Genomic DNA, 10,667 nt, shown 5'->3' with positions numbered 1-10,667 from the left:
TGCATTCTAGTTTTCTAGAAATCCTAGTCATGATTTGCTATGTGAATGTGAGTCTGAAACACATTGGCACAGCAACATCTGTCCAGTGCAGTGGAGTTGGTGTGACGGAGGGAGACATCAGTGGATGTTTGGAAACACCATAACAGCTGAAACAGGTTGAGACTCAGTAGCAGCATGACATCAGGAGTAGGTTTACCTCGGCAAAAGTAGAGACAAGATTATTAGACATGTCTTAGTACAGAGAAGTATAAATTAATGGACTATAGTGGGCTCCAGCAGATCTACCTATTGCAGCACAGCTAGAAAGGTGGAGCTAGAACATAGCACAGGCATGAGGGCTCACTGAGACATCAGGAATAAGTTTATCTGCATAGACTAAGAACAAGACATGTTAATATGAAAACCTTTGTGTTATATGAGGACAGATGTGTATTCACCGACTAACACGTCCAGGTTACCTGAAAACGAAACACAATGAGTGACGTTAACCTGAAAAAGGAAACACCAAGAGAGCTCTTAATTCATGGGGTGTAAATACTTGCCCAAAACATGCTCAGGTATGAGTACAATTTTGTTTGTTTGTTTCTTAATCAAAATGAATCACCAATCATATTAACGACCCCCTTTTGGGCGATACGTGTAATGCGATGAACAAATCGCACAAGAAATGGTAGACAAGACTTGGAAGTTCTGTCCTACCGTCTGAGGATCGGATCAGAATAGAGTGATTTGGAGTGCATGACTCAGGTGTGGCTATTAACAACCTGATGCAGTGTGTGTGGCGTGAGTGGATGAGATAAAACCAGTTTCTCAGCGTCATTCACCAGTAGTGCGGTTGGAAACAGTATATTAAAGCAAACGCTAAAAAAGATTAGACATTTGAGGTTTTGCAAGTTGAGAGAGAGAGAGATAGAGAGATAGAGAGACGCACTTCTTGAGCATAATGCCCAGTGGGATTAGGTCAGAATTCTTCCCTAAAAAGACCAACATAATCGCTTTATTATTATTTTTTATGTATTTTAAAAAATTCTTATTTTCTATTAGTGTTTTTTATGTTTAGGTTTGTTCTTAAACTGCTGCAAACAATTGTTAAAATTGGCCGTGCCAATAAAGCAATCTTTAAGTGAATCGAGAGAGAGAGAGAGAGAGAGAGAGAGAGAGATGTTTCATAGTTTAAGGATTGTCTTTGGCTACTTTTCTCTGTGTAGAGACAAACGTAATTTTCACCTAAACGTATTCATTCTTTTATTCTCTGTTTCTGGTTCTTCTCGGGTTCTGATACGCCTAAATGAACTGATTAGTATCCAAGCTTAAATAATGATGGATTAAAAAAGATTAGACATTTGACGTTTTGCGAGACCAAGTATGGAAACATCCCAAGTATGGAAACATATGTATTTATTTATGTGCTCAGACAAAGACTCTTACTGTGAAGTTCTGCTCACATTGGTAAGGTTGCTATCCAATTTGAGCGCGATTGCGACCATCGATGTCAAGGGTTTGAAGCAAAGATTGTTTAAGGGCACTACATTTCATACAGCCTTAAGTGAAAGTGAACGACTCCCAGCTGTCGGACTGTGTGCACTTCCGCCCGAGCCACTGGACACAGAATCACAGCGCGCTTTCCCTCCACACGGTGAGTGTCTAAGCAGTCCGGTGCTTAAACTTGCTTAGTAAACTTGCTTAGATTAGCTAGCATGCCTTTAATTAACTTGAGATTTGATTAGTATCACAATTTCTATAAAGTTATGTCGCAATCAAAATAAGTGCACCATGTAGAAGTTTACTTTTGACATGCTAAGAATGCGTGTCGGTGTTTAACAGGTGAAAATGTTCTTTGCTAGCTAGCGTTAGAGCTGGACTAATTATGTGCCTCTAATTATGTATACCTAAATAATACACAAGTCTAGACTAACATTACTCAAACTGTATGTCTATTATTGAATGATATAGAAATGACATTTCAGCTAGAGCTGATTGATATGTGAATTGTGAAAACATGAGTTAAGATTTTTTTCATGATACGTGGCAGTATTTAATAAATATGTTAAAATATTATCAGAGTATAAAAGCACAATGATATTTTTTAACATTTTACACACTGTGCACTACCAAATCTAGTTGGAGTGGCCTAATTATACTCTCTTTTTAAGCAAATGTGAAAGACATCTGTTTTATTACTAACAGTAGCTGCAATATGCTCAGAAAAGTTATATGTTAACATTAAATGTTTTGACATCTTTTTTTTTTCTTTTCACAGACCTTTCAGATCCCTCCTCACATCCACCTATCTCACTATCCTTTATAGCAACCCAAAGGCACTTATAAGAGCCACTTGTCTGTCCGTCTGTCTATCCATCCATCCATCCATCCATCCATCCATCCATCATCTATCTGTCTGCCTGTCTTGCTGTTTATCTCTCTGTTTGTCTTCAGTGTCTGTGTGTATCTGTTGTCTCTCTGTATATCTATCCATCCATCCATTCATCCATCCATCCATCCATCTATCTGTCTGGTATGTGTACTAATTTTTATTTTACAATCATAGGCAAAGAAAAGAAGGTCGGCAAAACCCGTATCTGGTGGTGTTAGGTGGAGACAGAGGGATAATTCAGGACAAATTATTCTAAAATTTCCCCCAAAGGCTCATAACTCGACTACACGTAATAAATGTTCTTTTTGGTCTCCAAATTTGAATGGTACAGGTCTTCTGATAGTTGAATAATGAAAATGTACCTTGGTCTCACATTGCTTTTTGTTCCAAACTCAGGTAAAAGGAGCAGTTCTGAAGTGGCTGAACCAGTATTTCAGCAGTTGGGAGAACAGGTACACTGTTGAGGTAGACGAAGCAATCTCTGTACAGCAAACATCTGTAAAGCGGGTTCAACGGGCTGGGAATAACACAGACACGAGAAACAGGGAAACCAGAGTGACAGCTAGGAGAGGGGGGCGTAGCCCTACGTGACAGCTAGGAGAGGGGGGCGTGGCCCTACGTGACAGCTAGGAGAGGGGGGCGTAGCCCTACGTGACAGAAGCATTCCACTTCTCTGAGCTTTGAGCTTGCCGTTCAGCCCAGCTGAGTGGCACAGTGCCCTTCTTTTGTGGAGGAACGTCCCTGAGAAGGTCTTGCAGTGCATTAAGTTCTTGAGCACTATCTGTAAATGTAAGACAAAAAAATTACTAAATTATTAAATGTGTGACTAACAGTTATGTATGTATAATCTGTGTAACAGATTTCTACTGACCATAATGTGTTGACTCAGGCTGCTGAAATACTGATTCAGGCTGTATGAAATGTAGTGCTCTTAAACAATCTTTGCTTCAAACCCTTGACATCGATGGTCGCAATCGCGCTCAAATTGGATAGCAAATGTGTGCAGAACTTCACAGTAAGAGTCTTTGTCTGAGCACATAAATACATACATATGTTGGGATGTTTCCATACGTGGTCTCGCAAAACGTCAAATGTCTAATCTTTTTTTAATCCATCATTATTTAAGCTTGGATACTAATCAGTTCATTTAGGCGTATCAGAACCCGAGAAGAACCAGAAACAGATAATAAAAGAATGAATACGTTTAGGTGAAAATTACGTTTGTCTCTACACAGAGAAAAGTAGCCAAAGACAATCCTTAAACTATGAAACATCTCTCTCTCTCTCTCTCTCTCGATTCACTTAAAGATTGCTTTATTGGCACGGCCAATTTTAACAATTGTTTGCAGCAGTTTAAGAACAAACCTAAACATAAAAAACACTAATAGAAAATAAGATTTTTTTTTAATACATAAAAAAAAATAATAAAGCGATTATGTTGGTCTTTTTAGGGAAGAATTCTGACCTAATCCTGGGCATTACGCTCAAGAAGTGCGTCTCTCTATCTCTCTATCTCTCTCTCTCTCAACTCGCAAAACCTCAAATGTCTAATCTTTTTTAGCGTTTGCTTTAATATACTGTACAGAGTAGATACTACGATCATTTTGGACACCTACTTATAGCCTAGGGATCGTTTTGGTCGGGAATCGGCGCAAGTATTTACATGTATTTGATAGCGGCGTAACGATGAGTACGCATTTCAATGCATAGTTTTGCGTACGATTTCATACGCATGGGGAATGAGACCGGGTTGTGATTGAATGTACTGTGCATACAGTACATTTGTCTTAGTTTGTATGGCTGTATCTCCTGATTCTTACATCGTCTCAAAAAATCTGACAAGCAGGTTTAGTTGACCATATAAGTGACTGTATGAATCCAGAAGAAGAAGGTTTTTTACTGTAGAATATTTTTTTTATTGACCTGTGAAGTTGGCATGTCAGGCGATAGAATGTACTGTGCATACAGTACATTTGTCTTAGTTTGTATGGCTGTATCTCCTGATTCTTACATCATCTCTGAGATCTGACAAGCAGGTTTAGTTGACCATATAAGTGACTGTATAAATCCAGAAGAAGAATATTTTTTACTGTAGAATATTTTTTTATTGACCTGTGAAGTTGGCATGTCAGGCGATACACGTTTGTAATGTAAACATTGGCTGTATGTGAGGTCAGGGATGTTCGGTAGGTTTTTCTGTCACTTTCTTGGTGGAGAAAGTTTGCGTATGTGATCACGTGATTGACCGGCTTCATTTGATTGGTCACTCATACTTGGGTGACGAGACGTTGGTCAGTCTCGCTGAAAAGACGAATTATTTACAAAACGAAAGTAACGGTTGCGCGCGGCGCAAATCCGATTGTAACGGAGTAAAAGTCGCGTTTTTCTCACCACATATTTACTCAAGTAAAAGTAGAAGTATTTCATATAAAAACTACTCCTACAAGTACATTTTTGTCCAAAAAGCTACTTGAGTAAATGTAACGGAGTAAATGTAACGCGTTCCTACCCACCTCTGTTCAAATCTAAGAATATGTTTCCTTACGTTAGAAATACTGACGAATTCAATCATGTACAAATTGCATACAATTGGAATGACCTGAAATAGAAACTATTTTACCAAAGAAATGCTTTCATTATATATATATATATTTTTTTTTTCTACATTCACAAAATCAGTATGGGAAACAATAACCTCTTAAATGTATGCTAAGCACCACCAAGCCCTTTATCAACACTTCGTGTTTTTTCTTGTTTGTTTGTTTATTTTTTATTATTATCATTTTACTGAGGTCAGTTTGAAATGATCTTTTGAAAACCTGAGCGATTAAAAACAATGCCCTGAAATGAGCCACCACCTCACACACACCCGACCTCTCTCTTCCTTTAACACCAGATGCGCTGCAGCAGCAGTTCAGTTCAGCGAGTGGAAGGAAGCGTCTTCAGCAGAGCACGCACGGTCACAGATAGACTTCTTCTCCCGTGCCCCACCAGCCAGGTCACATACACATCAAGTAAAATTGTACCGTTTGCCCTCTAAGCCCAACGTGAAATCATTTTGTCGTGCAGTAAAATGTCTCATACAGCACCAAACTACTAAGCATTTTTAGCCGACTGGTCACCTGATAAACTAGTCGCTCTAGCCCAAATCAATGATAGATAACGTGAGGATGACCACATACAATTAATTAAGGTAGAGTTTACAAATCTATGTGTTAAGCTGAACGTTTTCTGTTGTATAGGTTTTGTTAGACAACATAAATTAACACATTCATTTGTGAAAGATGAAACGGGAAGTTCCCCATTACCTGTGAAAAATGCCCACCTGCATTCATGTACAGTGGGGAAAATAAGTATTTAGTCAGTCACCAATTGTGCAAGTTCTCCCACTTAAAAAGTTGAGAGAGGCCTGTAATTGACATCATAGGTAGACCTCAACTATGAGAGACAAAATGTGAAAAAAAAATTGAGAAAATCATTTTGTCTGACTTTTAAAGAATTTATTTGCAAATAATGGTGGAAAATAAGTATTTGGTCACCTACAAACAAGCAAGATTTCTGGCTGTCACAGACCTGTAACTTATTTTTTAAAAGGCTCCTCTTTCCCCCACTCATTACCTGTATTAATGGCACCTATTTGAAGTTAACAGTATAAAAGACACCTGCCCACAACCTCAAACAGTCACACTCCAAACTCCACTATGGTGAAGTCGAAAGAGCTGTCGGAGGACACCAGAAACCGAATTGTAGGCTGGGAAGACTGAATCTGCAATAGGCAAGCAGCTTGGTGTGAAGAAATCTACTGTGGGAGCAATAATCAGAAAATGGAACACCTACAAGACCACTACTAATCTCCCTCGATCTGGGGCTCCACGCAAGATCTCAGCCCGTGGGGTCAAAATGATCACAAATCCCAGAACCACAAGGGGGGATCTAGTGAATGACCTGCAGAAAGCTGGGACCAACGTTACAAAGGCTACCATCAGCAACACACTACGACACCAGGGACTCAGATCTTGCAGTGCCAGACGTGTCCCCCTGCTTAAGCCAGGCACGTCTGAAGTTTGCTAGAGAGCATTTGGATGTTCCAGAAGAGTATTGGGAGAATGTCACATGGTCAGATGAAACCAAAGTAGAACTATTTGGTAAAAACACAACTCGTCGTGTTTGGAGGACAGTGAATGCTGAGTTGCATCCAAAGAACACCATACCAACTGTCAAGCATGGGGGTGGCAACATCATGCTTTGGGGCTGTTTCTCTGCAAAGGGACCAGGACGACTGGTCCGTGTACATGAAAGAATGAATGGGGCCATGTATTGTGAGATTTTGGGTGCAAACCTCCATCCATCAGCAAGGGCAATGAAGATGAAACGTGAGGAGATCTGCATGGAGGAATGGGCCAACATACCAGCAACAGTGTGTGCCAACCTTGTGAAGACTTACAGAAAACGTTTCACCTCTGTCATTGCCAACAGAGGATATACAACAAAGTATTGAGATGAACTTTTGTTATTGACCAAATACTTATTTTCCATCATTATTTGCAAATAAATTCTTTAAAAGTCAGAAAAAATGATTTTCTCAATTTTTTTTTCACATTTTGTCTCTCATATTTGAGGTCTACCTATGATGTCACTTACTGGCCTCTCTCATCTTTTTAAGTGGGAGAACTTGCACAATTGGTGACTGACTAAATACTTATTTTCTCCACTGTAATGACAACACTCAGTAGCCTATAACTCCTTCTCCTACTTTTTGGTCTTTTTACTGTCTTAATTGTAGTTGTACTGTGTAATTGTACTGTCTAAATCTCGTGTTGTGTCTTTGTTTTTGATCTTAAAGTACGACAAGACCTTCACATTGTCTCAGCTACGTTAGTGAACAGACTACATAAAAAAAAACAAAAAAAAAACACACACACATTCCAGGTCATCTTCAAGATAACATAACAAACCACATTTCAAACCAGTGTAGTGGTGTGGCCGAAACCAGGAAGTAACTCCGACTACGCCACCCCTGGGGGTACAAGCTCCCGAGGGAAAGTGAATTTGTAAACACAAACCCCTCAAATTAATCTCAATTACCAGGGATCCCACTCAATCAGGTTCTTGCAATCAAGACAGAGACAGGGTCAGAGTAGAAATGTTTATTATTATCAAAAGTATTCAATTATATATTTTTTTAGTCTATTAAAATTTTTTTATTAAGTGTGTGTGTGGTGTCAGTAACAGGACAGACATGTAGAGAAGACGCATGTGTGTGGTGTCAGTAAAAGGAGACATGGAGAGTAGAAGTGTGTGTGGTGTCAGTAAAAGGAGACATGGAGAGGTGAAGTGTGTGTGGTGTCAGTAACAGGACAGACATGTGGAGAAGACGTGTGTGCAGTGTCAGTAACAGGACAGACATGTGGAGAAGACGTGTGTGTGGTGTCAGTAACCGGACAGACATGTAGAGTAGAATTGTGTGTGGTGTCAGTAACAGGACAGACATGTGGAGAAGACGTGTGTGCAGTGTCAGTAACAGGACAGACATGTGGAGAAGACGTGTGTGTGGTGTCAGTAACCGGACAGACATGTAGAGTAGAATTGTGTGTGGTGTCAGTAAAAGGACAAGACATGGAGAGGTGAAGTGTGTGTGGTGATTAGATAATTACTTATTAATGTCACGTTGTGGGGGGGCCCCCTGCCGGTCGCCCCCGTTTACAGCGGCAGATGTCCTGTTTTTGGTCACGTGATGTTCGTCCCTCAGGTGGGCGGGACCCGTGATCCGTCTCACCTGAGGGTCGTTTGTTCGTCTATATATGTCTTGTCTTTGTACCAGTTGACTGCTGGTTATTATTTCCTTCATTTGGAACAATGCACGGGTTTTTGGTTTGCACACTTTCTATTAAACCATCCTATTTCCCTGAGACTTGGCGTGATCGCTTCCTTTTTTAGTTGCTCACCCTGCCCGTCACAATTAATTATCTTTAATTATAATGAATTAATCACACAAAATCATGTTAAGATGTTTTTATTTCTATTGTTGGCAGTGATGACAATATACTAAATGTTATACTGTTAAACTGTCATACTAAACAGTTATACATTTCTTATGGATCTATTATTTATAAATAAAGAATAATTTGATTATCAGGATACATTACATGCATTTCAGAGACATCTACTACAGGCATTTGTGAAATTCATCAACTCACTGTACCTGAGCTGAGGAGGAAGTAATCTTACTAGCAACAGTTACCAGATTAATATGCATTAGGGTGTCCCAAAAAAAAAACAAAGTCTGATATTCTCAAGTCTCACCCCCTAAAAGTGTTCTACCTTTGGATAGGACAATGTGTAAAAAATTTTAAGTCATTATGATAATATTTAGTGGTCCCCCAAGGGCGTCAAAGTTTTTATCTACCCGAAAATCATATTTTCGACACGATTTTCCATATTTGAGCAGTTTTATTGAGTGCATATAATGTTTTTACATGTCTTATACATCATAACGAGTTATTTAACAGTTCTGCATCAATTGTTCAAACATGCAATGCTCAAATTGCATATATTTGCTCAAAATGTGCCAAAAATGCTTCAAACTGGCTGTTTTTTTTGTTAATTTAACAGCAAAACTGAAAGTAGCAATCATGAACACAATCAACAGTCACAAATAAAAAGCTTAACATATTCACACACTCAATCACAAACATGTCGGATTGTCGGCGATGGCAAACACTGGATTCCAGTAGAAACTGAAGTCTACTGTGACGCTGGGCGGCGACAGACGGACGAGACACAGAATGCGTATTTCGTCTTGACAGACGTCACTTTTATTTTTACAATTATTGCGCAATCGGCGCACGAATAATAAACAGGTACACACAACGTGTAGACTTAGACAACGACGAGCACAGGACACTGCTCGAGCGCACATTAAATAGACAAATCACATTAACCCCACGTGATTACGAGACGATTCACAGGTGAGACGGATTATCACATGACATAGCCATCACCACGGAATATCCACAGACGCAGACGATGCACGTAGACTACGTAAACACACGCCCAAAAGGGAGGGGCCGGGGTCCTCAACATGACATCTACACTCTACAATTTAAATGTTTACAAGGTCGTTGCGGTCAGATGTCTTAAACTTGCTTCGATGATTCTCAACAACTTGCAGGAGGAACTGCCTTTGTTCTTCATTTTTCACTGAGCCATTGAATTGCTGAATTAATGCCACACCACGCTCAGCAGAATCGTTGACACAGGGAATATATCTCACAAAGGTCAACGCTTCTTGATATGACGGAATAACAGGCCACGACTCTGAAGACTGATCTAGAAAGCTGCTGTCCAACCCAGTTACATCAAAGAAAGTTCTTGAGACAACCAACTGTGACATGTCTCTTGGTACCTGTTTATTAACATGTAAACCTCTTTCAGATTGCATGGTTGCAACTAAACGAGCTTTTTCGTCAGCAGATGAAAGATCTGAAAACAGTGCAAGAGTTGCTAGTTCTGGTGTCAGGTACCACGAGTGCCTTTCCATCATTCACAATGCTTAGATAGTGATGCACTAAATGCACTAGAAAAAGTTTATTACAGAAACTTGAGAACTTAGAATTATTAGTACTACAAAAAATAACAATAGTACAAATAACTACAATAGAGTTCATGGGTGACTACTTAACGGCCTACTGCCAGCCCTTACTAGTACTAGTTACTACATAAAACCAAGTCACAATTTGAAGTTAAATATGTGACACAACAGTGGTCAACTGATCTATCACCATTATTAATCATCATTACTCCGCAAAATATTCATTACCAGAATTAATTGATTATTTTATAATCAAAATAACTGATAAATTCTCAAAATTGCTGTCTGAAAATCATGGCAGCCATTTGTAAACAAAAACAAAGAAAACAAATTTAACAAATAAGTAAATTACTTAATACTTACAGTTCATGCATGATGAGTTGCAGTATTGGATTGGTGTTCCTGTTTCTCAGTCTTAAAAACTGACTAAAAATCGCAGCTTTAAGCATTTTCGGCACATTTTTAGCAAATATGTATACTTGTAATGTGTGTTTTGAACAATTGATGCAGAACTGTTAAATAACTCGCTATGATGTATGAGACATGTAAAAACATTATATGCACTCAATAAAACTGCTCAAATATGGAAAATCATGTCGAAAATATGATTTTTGGGTACCTTGGGGGACCACTAATTATTATCATAATGACTTGAAATTTTTTATACATTGTCAAATCCAAAGGTAGAACACTTTTAGGGGG

The sequence above is a fragment of the Brachyhypopomus gauderio genome, chromosome 7 (genome assembly GCF_052324685.1).
Source record: "Brachyhypopomus gauderio isolate BG-103 chromosome 7, BGAUD_0.2, whole genome shotgun sequence".
NCBI classification, from domain to species: Eukaryota; Metazoa; Chordata; class Actinopteri; order Gymnotiformes; family Hypopomidae; genus Brachyhypopomus; species Brachyhypopomus gauderio.
Note: the sequence above shows the minus strand (reverse complement) of the source record.